Source organism: Tupaia chinensis, unplaced genomic scaffold (genome assembly GCF_000334495.1).
Source record: "Tupaia chinensis unplaced genomic scaffold, TupChi_1.0 Scaffold000090_1, whole genome shotgun sequence".
Lineage (NCBI taxonomy): Eukaryota > Metazoa > Chordata > Mammalia > Scandentia > Tupaiidae > Tupaia > Tupaia belangeri.
In genome coordinates, this window is record NW_006159552.1 from 1,836,259 (window position 1) to 1,851,476 (window position 15,218).

The window sequence follows — 15,218 nt, forward strand, 5'->3', positions numbered from 1 at the left end:
GTTTTTTCTGTTGTTGTTTTTCTTTCTCTTTTCTTAATTTTATTATAATATATTTTGAGAGGTTTTTGTTATAGGGCACGTGCGCTTGCCAAACACAGGGACAGAGAGACAGAAAGCAAGAAACCACCCCCCAGGGGGGATGGCCATGCCACAATCCCTTCTCCTCCATTCTCCTCTCAAGATCTTGGGCACACACACACACATGCCCGGTGTGGATTTTAAGACACCGGATCAGGGATGCGAACCATGGTCAACTACATGGGAGTCCAGCAACATAGCCATTACGCTAACTGCTGGTCCTCCTGCTCAGCTTCTTAATGGATATCTACCTTCCTATCACCCCAATGCTGAAGACCCCAAAGTCTCACTTCTCAATCTACACTCACTTTCCTGGTGCTTGCATCTAATCCCACAGCTTTCAATCCAACTTTGTACAGGTGTCTGCCAAATGACTGGCCCTCCATTTATAGAGGGCCCTTAGTTACTACCCTGCATTCCCTCCTCGCTTCCTTTCTATTTCTCTCACACACCAAGCACAATTTTTTCCACCCTTTACTTTCTTATTTTTTACATTTAAAATCATACATCTTTACGGCATACAAAATGACTTTCCCAGCATGAATACACCATACACTGCATACTAGTCCAGTCAAGACGTTGCCATTCACATTATCCTCAACAGATAAGTTTCTGTTTTCGTGTCTATTGAATGTTCTGCCTTTTTCCCTCTTGATTCTCTCCCTCCCACCCACCCACACCCCATTGCCCATCCTTCTTCCACACTGTCTCAGTATCCACAGCTGCTCTGCATGCTTTTAGACCATCCAATCTTTCAGTTTCTGCCATAGAGTGTAGACATTTGGTATATATTAAGTGGGGACGTACAATCCCTCTCTATCATAGCCTGGCTTGCTTCGCTCAGCATTAAATTCTCCATATTTTACATAGTAAGTCCTCCCCTTTTTACAAATGCCGAGGTCTCATTGTTTTACAACTGGGTAGTATTCCATTGTACTATATGCACCTGGTACACCTTTAGCTCAGGCCATGTGCATCTTGGCCCGTTCACCTGAGACAGTCTCCCCTCAGATTTCCACATGAAATTTCTCATTTGCTTCACATTTGGTTGTCACCTTTCAATGAGTTCTCCCCTGAATTCCCTATTTAGGATTATAAACCACTTCCGTCTCACATCTTGGCATATTCTAGCCCCCTTCCCACTTTTTCTCCACATCACATATCACATAGATTCATATTGTTTAGCTTGCTTATGTTGTGTCCGCCACGCTACGCTATTATACTGCGAATGAGAACAGGGATTTGTATGTGTTCCCTGATTTATCATCTCCAGAACCTTGAACAGTGTCTTACTTGTAGTATGTTCTCAACAATTATATGTTGAGTGGATGAATAAACAAATAAGTGAATACAAAGAATAGTGTATAAATATACCAGACTCATTGTAATATGACCAGACCAAAGTATTCTAAATTTTAAAGTTTATTGATTTATTTCTTGCATGAATGAGAACAACAGAGACAGAAAGAGAATAGACCCCCCCAACAGTGTCTTGACACTACAATCCACCCCAAGCCTTGGGCAATTCTGAGTCATGGGTATAGGAGTGTCTGGTGTACTCAGGGAGGTCTTTGGACATAAAACTAGAACTTTCCCATGTGGATCAGTCTCATAAAGTGTTGGATTCTACCATTGTGCCATCGTCTGGCACCCTAAATGGTAACAAACAAACAAACAAACAAACAAAACCTGTTTATTTGCTAAGATTTAAAGGCGAGCTCAAGGCTCCTAATCTGTATTTTCATTTTTATTTTTTTGGAGAGGTTTTTGCTATAGGGCACATGCGCTCACCAGAGAGACAGAAAGCAAGAAATCACCCCCCAGGGGGGATGGCCACACTGCAATCCCTTCTCCTCCATTCTCCTCTCGGGATCCTGGGCACGCACGCACCCGCACCCGGCATGAGTTTAAGCCAGTGGGTCCAGGACTCAAACCGCGGTCGACTACATGGGAGTCCAGTGACATAGCCATTACGCTAACTGCTGGTCCCCAATTTGTATTTTAGAAAAAAAACTATTGAGTATTTGATCAAACTTCTATGTGTACTGTGTCTACTTAGGGCTCAGGTTTTAGAAAGAACAAACTCTGTTTTCCATTTGTTTACCATGATTTCACATAATAATCTAAAACAGCAAGTATACAGGGACAGTCTGGTAATACTAAAATTTTTACACGCTATACATACAGATAATGCACTGTTATTAATGGCCTAGAACCAGTGCAGAGCTTTCTGAAAACTTAAGTTTAAAGTATTATTTTCAGTTATTTGACTAAAGAGAACATTCTTTTTCTACCGTCAATTTGGTTTAAAAAGTAGAATGCAGAAAATTGAAACTATTTTAAAACTCAAGGTTTCTATCATGATAATATGGAGGTGAGAAAATCGATTGCATTTCCAATACAGTTGCCACCAGCTACAGGTGGCTACAGGGGACAACCATGGTCCTGAGAGTCACAGCAAAGGTAAAATGCATGTCATAGTTTAAAGATTTACCAAAGAAGGGACCAGTGGTTAGCGTAATGGCTATGTCACTGAACTCCCAGGTAGCCGACCACAGTTTACGTCCTGGACCTGGTGTCTCTCTCTGGTCAAATTAAAAATAATAATAACAAATGGAACTGCATAAATAAATAATTCTTTAAAAAAAAAAAGAACAGGGGTAACAAGAAATTTTTTTCATGGTTTTCTACTTGTTTACCCCATGAGTAGTTTCACAAGTAGCTTATATATTTTAACACCTGAAATCTTAAAAAGATTTGGAAAAATCTAGCTGGTAGTAGGGCTACATCTTTAGGAGTAAATTCCTTCCTACCTGAGTTGTGACACGATTCCTTGCAGAATTGGAGATTTTTCCAGAAGGCATCCTTTAAAATGAAAACTTGCTGAATACATTTAAAATTCAGTTCAACTCCTGAAAATTTGATTTTCTCACATAATTTTCCAGAAGTTTCCTCTGTCTGCTAACTCTTGACTGACCAATGACTAAGCCATGCCGGTCAACAGCAAATGTGGTGATCCTGGTTTTCACTATGAGAAATAGGCTTAGCAGGTGGAATGGCAGGGCCAGCATATGGCGCTAGAAGAATGTGGTCATTGGTCTTCTTGCCAATCTGCTCTCAATGTCACCACCTTCTGAAACAAGGGTTGAGGGTCCAGCACCCAGCGCACTTGGCTGCATGTTCTGTAATGAACTTGGCATTGCCAGGGACTTGAGATTCCAAGAGATTGTAGGGCTGAATGCCATCTGTCCAGATGAAAAGTGGGAGGAGATATCCTGAGATGGCAAAGCTAAGCTTCCCTTCAAACACAGATAGCTTGAGCCCCACCAACATCACCTCAACTCAATCCATCTACGCATAATCTTCATTTCTATTTACCTGTACCACATCTTACAGCTACTCACCATTCACTGGAACAGAGAATTTATGCTTCAAAGAACAGGATTCTGTTTTCCGTCTCTCCTCTCGTTTCTGCTGTGCCCCCATGGTTGACATTCCTCTGTCTGCCATGTAGCCCCATTTTTCTGGTGCTAGCCAGGTTCTCCCCCCCCCCACCAACATCAACAAATACTTGCTGGATCTGATCAATTTAGATGTGTTCAGTCACAGAAACACGGATCCAGGCAGGGTGGTGGGGTGCAGAGGGAGTTACGTAGCACGTCATCCTCCTTCTTTTCCCTTAAGATTCAGTCTCCCTTAACCATCCTTCCTCTTGAGAATCACTTTTGCAATAAAATGCAGCTGCTGGAACACAATGAACTCATGACTGAATGGAGGCAGAGAAGAGTCTGAAAACCACCATGAGGCATCTTCTCAGTGGGGCCATGAGTGTGGGGGTAACATGGCAGCATAGGTTTGAGGCAGGTGATGGCCAAGCCCAAGGCTTGCTCTGGAGTGGCAAAGTATGGGGGAAGAACAGGGGAAAGAGAGGCCTGAACAGCCTCCACCCAGGCTGGAGCCCTTCTTCCAGCTGGTCTTTGTCCCCTCCTGATGCTGGAGAGGAATGCTAGAAAGAAACAACAAAGAGGAAGAACTGGCAGATTACCTGAGCATCCCAGTGAGAGCAGCCTTATTGCAGAAAAGTTGTTGCTCAAGAAGAAGAAATTTCAGCGTCCTTCCACTGCCCATGTCAGCACTGGGTAGGGATCGTGTATGCATTGGGTACATGCTGGGTAGTGTATGTACTGGGTACGTGATGGGTAGTGTATGCACTGGGTACATGCTAGGTAGTGCATGCATTGGGTACGTGCTGGGTAGTGTATGTATTGGGTACATGCTGGGTAGTGTATGTATTGGGTACGTGCTGGGTAGTGTATGTATTGGGTACATGCTGGGTAGTGTATGTATTGCTTGACCGTTGGGTAGGCACCATGCTAAGTACATTGCTGCCTCCGTTAACGAGCTGGACCCTGGACACAGGCTGCCTGGTGTCACCCTGAACTCTTTACCTTTTTATCTATACAGTAGTGCCTGCGTTGTAAAGTTGTTTGGAGAATTAATTATTCAAGGCATTGAAAATAATAGCACATCAAAACTGCTGAGTAAATGTCACTTGTGATTATCTTCTCCAACTTGCCAATGAAGAAGACGAGACTCAGAGAAGTTAAGTAATTTGCCCAAGATCACAAAACTAACAAGAGAAAGAGAGAAGATTTAAAGCGGGCTTGTCTGACTAACTGCCCAAGGGTGCCATTGACTTTGATTTATCTGTACTTTCCATATGACCCATGCCTGCTCTTCAGCCTCCCCTGTGCCCTTTGCAAATAAGGAAAGAGAAGAAAGAAAGAAAGAAAGAAAGAAAGAAAGAAAGAAAGAAAGAAAGAAAGAAAGAAAGAAAGAAAGAAGAAAGAAAGAAAGAAAGGAGAAAGAAAGCAAGCTTCACAATCATTTGAACCCAGGACAGTTTTGCGCCCACTTCCTGCCTGTGCTCAAGCCTGGCAGCCACCTTTTCTGGGTAATGAAAAGGGAAAGTATTATTCACACAGACGCCTGAGTCCAGGGTGGGGACAATGACTTATATTGAGAATTTCAGCCCCGGCCCAGATCCCACTATAGGAAGGAATTTAAAGTAAGAGCCCAAGAGATTAAAGATAGAAAAGACAGGGACCAGCAGTTAGCGTAATGGCTATGTTGTTGGACTCCCATGTAGTCGACTGTGGTTCAAGTCCTGGACCCGGTGGTTTAAACTCACGCCGGGTGCGTGTGCTTGCGTGCCCAAGATCCCGAGAGGAGAATGGAGGAGAAGGGATTGCGGCGTGGCCATCCCTCCTGGGGGGTGATTTCTCGCTTTCTGTCTCTCTGTCTCTCTCTGTCTCTCTGGCGAGTGCACACACCCTATAATAAAAGCTTCTCCAAAAAATAAAGATATAAAAGACAGACTACAGTAGAAGAGATTTTCTCCTCACACATTAGGATTTCCCAACATGTAAATGTCTTCCTTCCTATTCAAGGTATTAATCTATTCAAGGCACTAATCTATTCAAGGTTTCAGGTTATCCTGTAGCTCTGGGGAAGTAAAGTAAGTTTACCAGAGGGTAGAAATTGCAGGCAGTGGGACCAGCAGTTAGTGTAATGGCTATGTCGCTGGACTCCCATGTAGCCAACCGTGGGCCCAGACCCGGTGGCTTAAACTCACATTGGGCACGTGTGCATGTGTGCCCAAGATTCAAGGAGGAGAAGGGATTGTGGTGTGGTCAACCCCCTTGGGGGTGGTTTCTTGTTTTCTGTCTCTCTGTCTCACTCTTTCTGGTGAGCACATGTACCCCACACCCAAAACCTCTTAAAAAAAAAAAAAAAAAGAGAGAGAGAGAAATTGCAGGCAGTTATCAGCCCTGAATTATTCATGAATCCAGGGTCCTTCTATATCACTACTCCATACATTGCTTACATATTCTCAGAAAGGGAGGCGCTATCATCACAGAACCCATGTAATGATTTCTGTTTTACCTACTTTGCATTTCTCTGGGCTTTCAGCCAACTGGATGCGTGCTATGCTGGTCCATCCATGGTTAGTCATGGCTCCATCGAGAAAAACATGACATAACAGGAAGAGTGCAGGCCAGGACTGAGGAGACCTGAATGCCAGCTGGGGGTTGGCATAATCCTAGCCCTATAACCTCAGGAAAGCATTAACTTCTTCCCAATCTGTTTATGTATAAAATGAGGATTTGGACCAGGCAGGCTCAGATTAAACTTTTGAGCCTCCCATTTGTAGAAATGTACAATACTGACTGTGCAAAAGATATTCAGAAAAACACGAAAATGATTTTAAATATCCTTTTCTTGGAAAACAAAATGACTTTGAATATCCTTCTCCTTCTATTACACCAGTTTTTTTGTTTTGTTTTGTTTCGTTTTGTTTTTGCTATAGGCCCTTGCGATTGCCAGACAGACAGAGAGAGACAGAGAGACAGAAAGCGAGAAATCAGCCCCCAGGGGGGATGGCCACGCCGCAATCCCTTCTCCTCCACTCTCCTCTCAGGATCTTGGGCACGCACGCACACGCACCCAGCGTGAGTTTTAAGCCACCGGGTCCGGGATGCGAACCGCAGTTGACTACATGGGAGTCAAGCGACATAGCCATTATGCTAACTGCTGGTCCCTATACACCAGATTTTGATTCCTGCAGAGCTATTGATAACTAGAGACTTATTGTTTCTGCTCTTGGAACCGATTTCATTTTTTCAAATGTCTCCCAGGGTTGAGTATGATCCTTTAATGTGATCCTTCCAGTGTAAATACAGTATGTTTTACACATGAATGCATATCGGCAGAAACATCATGGTTACTCACTAATATGCTAGGGTCTAAGCACAGGATAAAGTTTTAAAAAAGGGTGATGTTCCCTGAAGGTGCTTTTTCTTTTTTTCCAAGAGAAAAAGGCGTCAGCCTCCAGAAACTTTTCACCCAGCCCTGGAAGCAAACAGTCCTTGCACCCAGGGGCCAGGACTTCTTCTTTTTCTTTTTGGAATTTTATCACCAATCTAATTCACTGAATGACTATTGATATTTGCTATAGAGAAAGAATAGGAAAAAGGAAAAAAAGAAAAGAAGTGTGCTTTTTCTCCTCTAGTCACAGTCAATAAGGCATCTAGAAAGCTGGAGAGACCTTAGCTCATTTAGCTAAGATCTAAGCTATCTCCATCTGATATCTTTTCCAAAGTGATTTTAAGGAAGTCAATTACTTACTCAAGAAGAACTCTGAGTAGACTTGTCCTAAATAGGGAGGAGGCTGAGCTATACCCAGTTGTTTATGAGTTTGGTGTGTTGTTCTACTTCACAATCTCAGTTGACTTGAGAGCTCTTGAACTGGGAGCTTCTGTAGAAAGTGATACTGGACTTTAATACTTCACATGCTCTCCTGCTACAGAGATCACGCACCACACACTCCACAGCTCCAATGCCAGCATCTTGAAGCCTCACAGAAGACATTTAAGTCCAGAAGGAAAAAAAAAATCAGGGAAAGCAACAGGCATTGGTGGGGACTCATCTGTCTCTCTTCCCTAGATCCCCAAATACCTCGTATCTCACCACCTACCCCCATGTTTCATTTCTTGGTTTTATTACTCCTTGAAATTTTGTTATTAAAGTTAGACTCTGTCCTAGCTCCCAAGCATAGCAGTTGGGCACTGTGCATAGGGAGCTGGATCCCACATGACTGACTGTGGTTCAAATCTCAGTCCTGGCACTTTGAAAAACATGGCAGGTATATGCGCGTGTGAACCCAAAGTTCTGTTAGGAGGAAAGATAGATGAAAAAGGATTGTGGCCTGACCATGTTCCATTGGGATGTGCTTTCTCTATGTGTCTCTCTCTCTTTCTTGCAAGTCAGGAATTAAATGTGAGGGAAAAAAATGAACCGACGGAGCACAGAGGACTTTCAGGACAGTAACACTACTCTGTATGATATACCATAACAATGGATACATGTCATCATACATGTATTATATGTACAACACTAAGAATGAACCCTAATGTAACCATGGACTTTGGGTGATAATGATGTGTCAGTGTGGATTCATCAATATATCAAATGTAGCACCATGGTGGGGATATTGATAATAGAGGAAGCTGCACTTGTGTGGGGGCAGGCATATATAGGAACTCTGTCATTCCTGTCCAAGATTGCTACAACCTAAGATGGCTAAAAAATATATATAAAATCTATTAATTTAAAAAAATTAGGTGGTAGGGGCCAGCAGATGGCACGGTGGTTAAGCTGTTGGACTCCCACATAGCTGACCACAGTTCAAGTCCCGGACCTGGCAGCTTAAAAAAAAAATTAGATGGTAACAATATTTTCCAAAAATTGCCTAACTAGGATCTTCTAATACTGGATAGGAATTCAAAGTGGCTGCCTTGATGAATCCAGTTTTTCTTGAGCAGGGAGGAGACGATTAGTAACTTCAGAATATGGGGCTCTTTGGCACATAGGCAGTGTGTGGGGTGGACAGAGAGCAGAAGGGCGCTAGCGAAAGGAGAGAAGAGAACTACCATCCATTGGAAGATGCCAGCCCAGCAGCGCAGCTGCAAACTGGTCTTCAGATACAGAAACATGTTTTCCTCCTCCTTCTTCCAAGGACCACAATTTGGTCTAGAAGTAGCCGTACCCATTTAGGTTAAATAGAAGAACATGTTCTGAGGTCCCACGACTGAACCATAAACAGACCTTAGCCACCCATGGGGTAGGAAGTTGGGGCTGTTTATGGGAATTGCTAGGTCTGGACCTGGCACATCTGTGGGCCTAGCCTCTTGCTCTTCTACTGGCTGCTGGTGTCGCATTTGGAGCGGGAGCACAGGTGTGGCTCTGGTAAGATGTGATGCTCCTCCTTGCCCCCTACCTCCTTCACCCCCATACCTTGGCATCCATCTCTGGAAATCACCACAGCTTGCAGCTTGCAGGGCTCTGGATACCAACTTCAGATTTGGGACCCAAGTTCCCAGGAAGTGGGGTCTGCATCTTGGCAAAGGCAGGGTGAACAGCCCCTGGGAATGAGTGACTGAGCTAGAATCCTAGCCAAGCTTCCCCTCGTCCATGATTCACAAGCTCTGCGAAGCTATGCCTGGCCACCACCTCTGGTGAGCCCAGTCCCAAGTCACCACTCAGCTCATGGGATGCTCTTCAGCAGGGCATCCCCACAGAGTCCGAACCACGTGGCTGCTCACCACCAGTGCCTGGCTTACACCTACCCTTCTCTGGCTTCATTAGAATCTTTGTCCAACCTTATTGCCATCCAGGCTCCTGACCTGATCTCAGGTCAAATTCTTCACCTGCACAGCTTTTTTTGTTTTTGGAGAGGTTTTTGCTATAGGGCGCGTGCGCTCCCCAGACAGAGACAGAGAGATAGAAAGCGAGAAATCACCCCCCAGAGGGGATGGCCACACCACAATCCCTGCTCCTCCATTCTCTTCTCAGGATCTTGAGAATGCACGCACACATGCCCGGCGTGAGTTTTAAGCCACCTGGTCCGGGACGCGAACCACGGTGGACTACATGGGAGTCCAGCAACATAGCCATTACGCTAACTGCTGGTCCCCACCTGCACAGCTTTTAGATACCACATCAAGCTCCCGGTCTCCTCTGCTCTGTCAGATTCCTGTAGTGCTTTGTCAGAGGTAGCAGACAGGCCAATGGAGACCAGGAACCTCTCCAAGAGAGTGAGCAGAAGCTCCCATCAGGGGTCTCCTGACAGGCATGGGCTGGAGCCTTGGCAAGGACAAGATGCCAGCAAATCCAGGATGTCTGGGTCAGCCTTGTGGACAGTCCTTCTAGATCCCACATGGCTGCTACACACACACTCAGACAACCAAGAGGCCTGGGCACTCACCTGTCTTGTCTGAGCATGGTTAAGGAGCCTTTGCTCAAGGGTGCCATATACAGTTGCAATTTTTGCACTGAGCAAAGACACCAGGCTAAAGCCCATCCTCACTCCCCTTTGGGCGCCCTGGCAAGGAACGAGGAGGGGGGACTCTTCTCACTCCTCCAAGCAGACAGGACTGGCTTTCCTCATTCTCACAGAGGGGCCTTGTGCTTCTACCTCTCTCCTGCTTTTCTCTTCCCACCTCCCCACCCCAAGACCTTGATGACAAGTCACCCGTGTGTTCTGTGTTTAGCCATTTCCCTAGGACTCTCCATTTCCAATCACCTGATGCAAAATCTCAGTGACAGAATTGAGCTCCCTGTTCCCATGCCTTTTTTCTGAGATGACTTTACTAACCAGTGGGGGATGACGAGCACCCTGAATCTTTAATGTGGAGACTGAGCTCTGAGATAGGGAGTGGTCCTCACTGTCCTGTCCCACCTCACTGAAGATCTCCTGGCACAGAGAGGGTGCTTCAGTGATACTTACAGAATGGCTCCGACATCCCATTGTTTGACAAGGCTCTGTTCACCTGTCTTTCCCCCCATGCATGACCAGGGCTTGGGCCCACACTAGTCTGTCCTGGAGTGTTGGTTCTTTATCAGCTTCCTTTGTAAAAGCTCCCTTGCAACTCCTAGACACAACCCTCTGGGATCTGCCATCATGTGGCTTCCATTTATACCCTCAGGTTCCCAGAACAGGGACAGCATCATTTTCATTTTATGATTCCAGTGCTCTGCCCACTGCTTAGTCTGCAGAGAAATGAATCTTCAGTGATTAAATAAGAGTTCCTGTGCTTTTGTTCCTGAGAATCGTTTGCATCCCTAATTAATAATAATAATAATGATAACAATAGGAATGTTTGGTTACTGTTTCAGGTTTTTTTCCCCTTCTTTTGAACTAGGAAACATTTCAAACATACAGAAAAATAGAACAATGCAATGACAAGTACTACCTACCACTGAGATTGAACCAAAGTTAGCAGTTTGCTTATTATGATAGACAGTTTCTAAAAAATAAAGCATTTTGGGGCCGGCAGGTGGCGTGGTGGTTAAGGGTGCTGGACTTCAAGTTTAAGACCTGGTGGCTTGCTTTCTCACTTTCTCTCTCTCTCTCGCTCTCTCTCACACTCTATTCTTATCTGGTCAAAACTTTAGTAAATAAATAAATAAAGTTAAATAAATTTTTTTAAAAAGCATTGCAATTACAGATACATGCACGTAAACCTCTCTGTCTCTGCATCCTCTCCTTTTCACACAACTTCTGCACTCAAGTTGGTATAAATTATTCCGCACATGTTTTGGACTGTGACTACATCTGTATGCATTCAGAAAGCATACAACCTTCTATGTATTTAAATATTACATAAATTGGATTAGATAGCATGTAACTTTTTATAGCTCATCTTTTAAAAATTTAGCACTTGAAATTTATCCAGGAAGATCAATGTAAGAACCAGTTCATTCAATGATAACTGCTGTGTTTAAAAACTACCATTTATTCATTTCAGTAAGATGTTGTCATTACACATATTCTTGTACTAATCTCCTGATACATGGGCTCAAGGATTTCTCTAGGGAATATACCTAGAAGTAGAATTTTTGGAATGTTTTATCTTTTTTTTTTCCCCCTGAGATTGAGAGACAGACAAGCATTTTCAACAGGATCACTCACTGTGCCTCCCTCCACTCACTGTGCCCTCCTCCACTCCCTTAGGAAGTCTCAGCCAGCCAGGGTCATGGACATGCATGCCAGCTATGTCCACCAGGTCAACCGGAAACTGAGCCGGTCATCTTCCAAATGGATCCAGCAACACTGAGTGGTATGTTACTGTTGCACCACCAAACCAGCCCTGAAGGTGAAATTTCTAAGCTGTAGATGATGTGCAACTTTCTAGATATTGCCTAAGTGATTATAAATTTGTAACAATTTACACTATGACTAGACATGTCAAAGAGCTTGGCCCACCATCACCCTTCTCCCCCACCAAAACCTGTATCACATACAGTATCCAGCCCTACCTGGCTCATGTATTGGGTGTGGCTTGCCTCATTTTAATTAGCATTTGTGAAAACTTGTCCTCATGCTGTTTGTTGGGATTTTGCTCTCTTTGAATTCCCTTTTTTATCTTTTGTACATTTTTATTTTTTTATTGTTCTTTGTTTGTTTTTCCTTTTCTTCTTTCTTTTCTTTTCTTTCTTTCTTTCTTTCTTTTTTTTTTTTTAGAAAGAGAGAGATTTTTGCTCTAGGGCTAGGGTGCATGTGCTTGCCAGAGAGTCAGAGAGAGACAGAAAGTGAGAAATCACCCCCTGGGGGTATAGTCACAAAGCAATCCCATCTCCTCCATTCTCTTGGGATTTGGGGCATGCACACCCACACACTGGGTGTGAACTTCAAGCCACCAGGTCTGGGACTCAAACCATGGTCCACCATGTGGGAGTCCAGCGACATAACCATTACACCATCTGCTTGTCTCATCCTTTATTTCTTTCAGGAGGCAAATTTTTTTAATTCTGAAGTTGTCACTTTTATTTATTAAACATTTTTTCATCTGCTCTGCAGCTTATACAATTTTTCTCCATGGAAATGTTAATTTCCTAGGTATAGTTTAAGCTCTAATGTAACTGCAAATGGAATTTCTCTCCTGTTAGCTCTTCAGATTTTCTGATTGGTGATTTGTAGAGCTTTTTTTTTTTTAATTTTTATTATTTTATTTTATTTTTTCTGTTTTGATATTTTATTCAGTGAACTACCTAGTAAGCATTCAGGGAATAATGTCAATTATATTTTTTCCTTTCCAGTTGTCTTTCTCACACTCTCTCTCTCTCTCTCCTTTTAGGTTTTTACTTTAGGGCATGTGTACTCACTAGTGAGAGAGAAAAAGAGAAACAGAGAGAGGGAAAACAACCCCTGAGAAGATCGCCATGCCACAGTCCCTTCTCCACTTTCCTCTCAGAATTTTGGGCATATAAGCACACACGCGTAGTGTGATATTCAAGCTGCCAGGTCCAGGATTCACAGCACAGTCAGCCATATGGGAGTCCAGTACCTTAACCACCAAGCCACCTGCTGGCCCCACCTTTCCAGTTCTTAAAACTCTTGTTTCTTTTTCTTGTCCTACACATATTGGTCAAAAGTTCAACTCAGTTTGAATATGAGTTGTCATAGTGGTCACCCTTGTCTTATTCTTGACGTCAACAAAGATATTTCTATAGTTTTTTTGGTTTTTTTTTTTTTTTTTTTTTTGAGAAGTTTTTGCTATAGGGTGCGTGCACTCACCAGAAAGACAGAGACAGAAAGTGAGAAATCACCCCCCAGGGGAGATGGCCACGCTACATTCGCTTCTCCTCCATTCTCCTCTTGGGATCTTGGGCACGCACACACATGCGCCTGGCGTGAATTTAAGCCACTGGGTCCGGGACTCGAACCGCAGTCGGGTACATGAGAGTTCAGCGACATAGCCATTATGCCAAATGCTGGTCCCTGTACAGTTTGAACGCTAAGTGCCCACTGTACTTTTGAAGACTACCACTTACCAGTTCACCATTTAAATAATGTGTTTTTTTTTTCCTTTCCTGAAAATTTATTTGATATCCATTATCTCATTAACTTGGTTAAGATTTGTTTATATTTGCTTACTATTTCCGTCTCAACTATGTATGCTTTCTTGCCCTTTTCAATTACAGTATTTTTATATGACCTTTCGCCCTTCTGCCTGATTATATTTGCCAGGATTTGTTTATATCATGAGTCCATTCAGAGCAACAATTGTTTTCATTTTTAATTATTTATTGTTCTTTCCTTTTTTATTTCAGTGATTTCTGTATTATGGTTTCTTTCTTTCTGATTTGTTTAGATTTGCTAAGTCATTCTTATCCTCATTTCTGGAATAGGAATATACATTCATGAATTATTTTTCTAATAAAACTGATTATAATTTTAAATGACAACTTTAAATAATTGTTTATAATTTTAAATTCTATTAAGTAATCGCTTCAGCTTTATATTACAGGGCTTTTTTTTTAGTATATTTACTGTGCATCATACCTAAATGTTTTCAAATCACATTATGCACTTTCATTTTTTCTTTCTTTGGGGTCAAGTTACACATAAATTATTTAAGTTGCATCAGTTCCCACTGACCAGGGAGAGTCAGAGAGAGAGAGGGAAGGTGAGAAGTCATCCCCCAAGAGAGGTTAGCCATGCATCAGTCCCTTTTCCTCCATTCTCCTCTTGGAATTTTTGGGCATGAACGCACATGTGCCTGGTGTGATTTTCAAGTCTCCAGGCCTAGACTTGAACCACGGAGTAGCTTATATGTAACACAACAACTTAACCTCCATCTCACCTCCTGGCCCAGTTGCATCAGTTTTAATGATACAATTTAATTGAATTAAATTGGCCAAAATAGATCTCTGTACTTGGGTGATAAAATTGGGCCTAAAGCAGCTCTCCTGTACACTGAGTGCAACCTAACTTGATGTACACACTAGTTGTAAACTAACCTTGGAATATGCCTGAGTAACCTAGCAGCCAAGCCTCAGCCAATCCTGGGGTGAAGGCTGGCACACTATGCCCAAATAAGGCAAATGCAAATTACATAAATCAGGTCATTGTAAAGCATTTCCCATTTCTCTGGTTATATTAACAAATTTAAGTTGTCACCTTAAAGTAGAGCATTCTTAACTATCTTCAGCCTGAAATATTGCCTGGTTCTAGAAACTTCATTTTGCACAAATTCTGTTTTTATTTGTCCATTGTTTGTTTGTTTGTTCTGAGAGAAAAAAGCATCCCTAACAGAATCTCCATGTCACAATACATTCGCAATCCCAGCCAGCCAGCCCAGATCATGGGTATGCACCTGCTCCCAACGTGTTCAGAGAATTCCAAGAGTTGAACCCCCCACACTTTTACCATGTGGGTCCAACTACTCCACCACTTGGCCTTTGGGCAAATTGTTCATTGTTTTCTCATTTTAAAAAAATGTTGATGGGGCCAACAGGTGGAGTTGGTGGCTAAGTTGCTAGCCTCCTGTGTGGTTGACCATGGTTCGAGTCCCAGACCTGGCAGCTTGCTTTCTCACTCTTTTTTCTCTCTCTGGTGAGTGTGTATGCTCTATAGTAAATGAATAATAATAGCAATAGATAAGTTAAATACATCTTAAAAAGTGATAAGACATATTGGTAGTAAGTAATCTTGGTATAATGTGATTAAAATGGCACTTTACTCTCATCTTTCTTCCCCTCCTCCCAAAAAAGTTTAATTCTTTCTTTGATGAAAG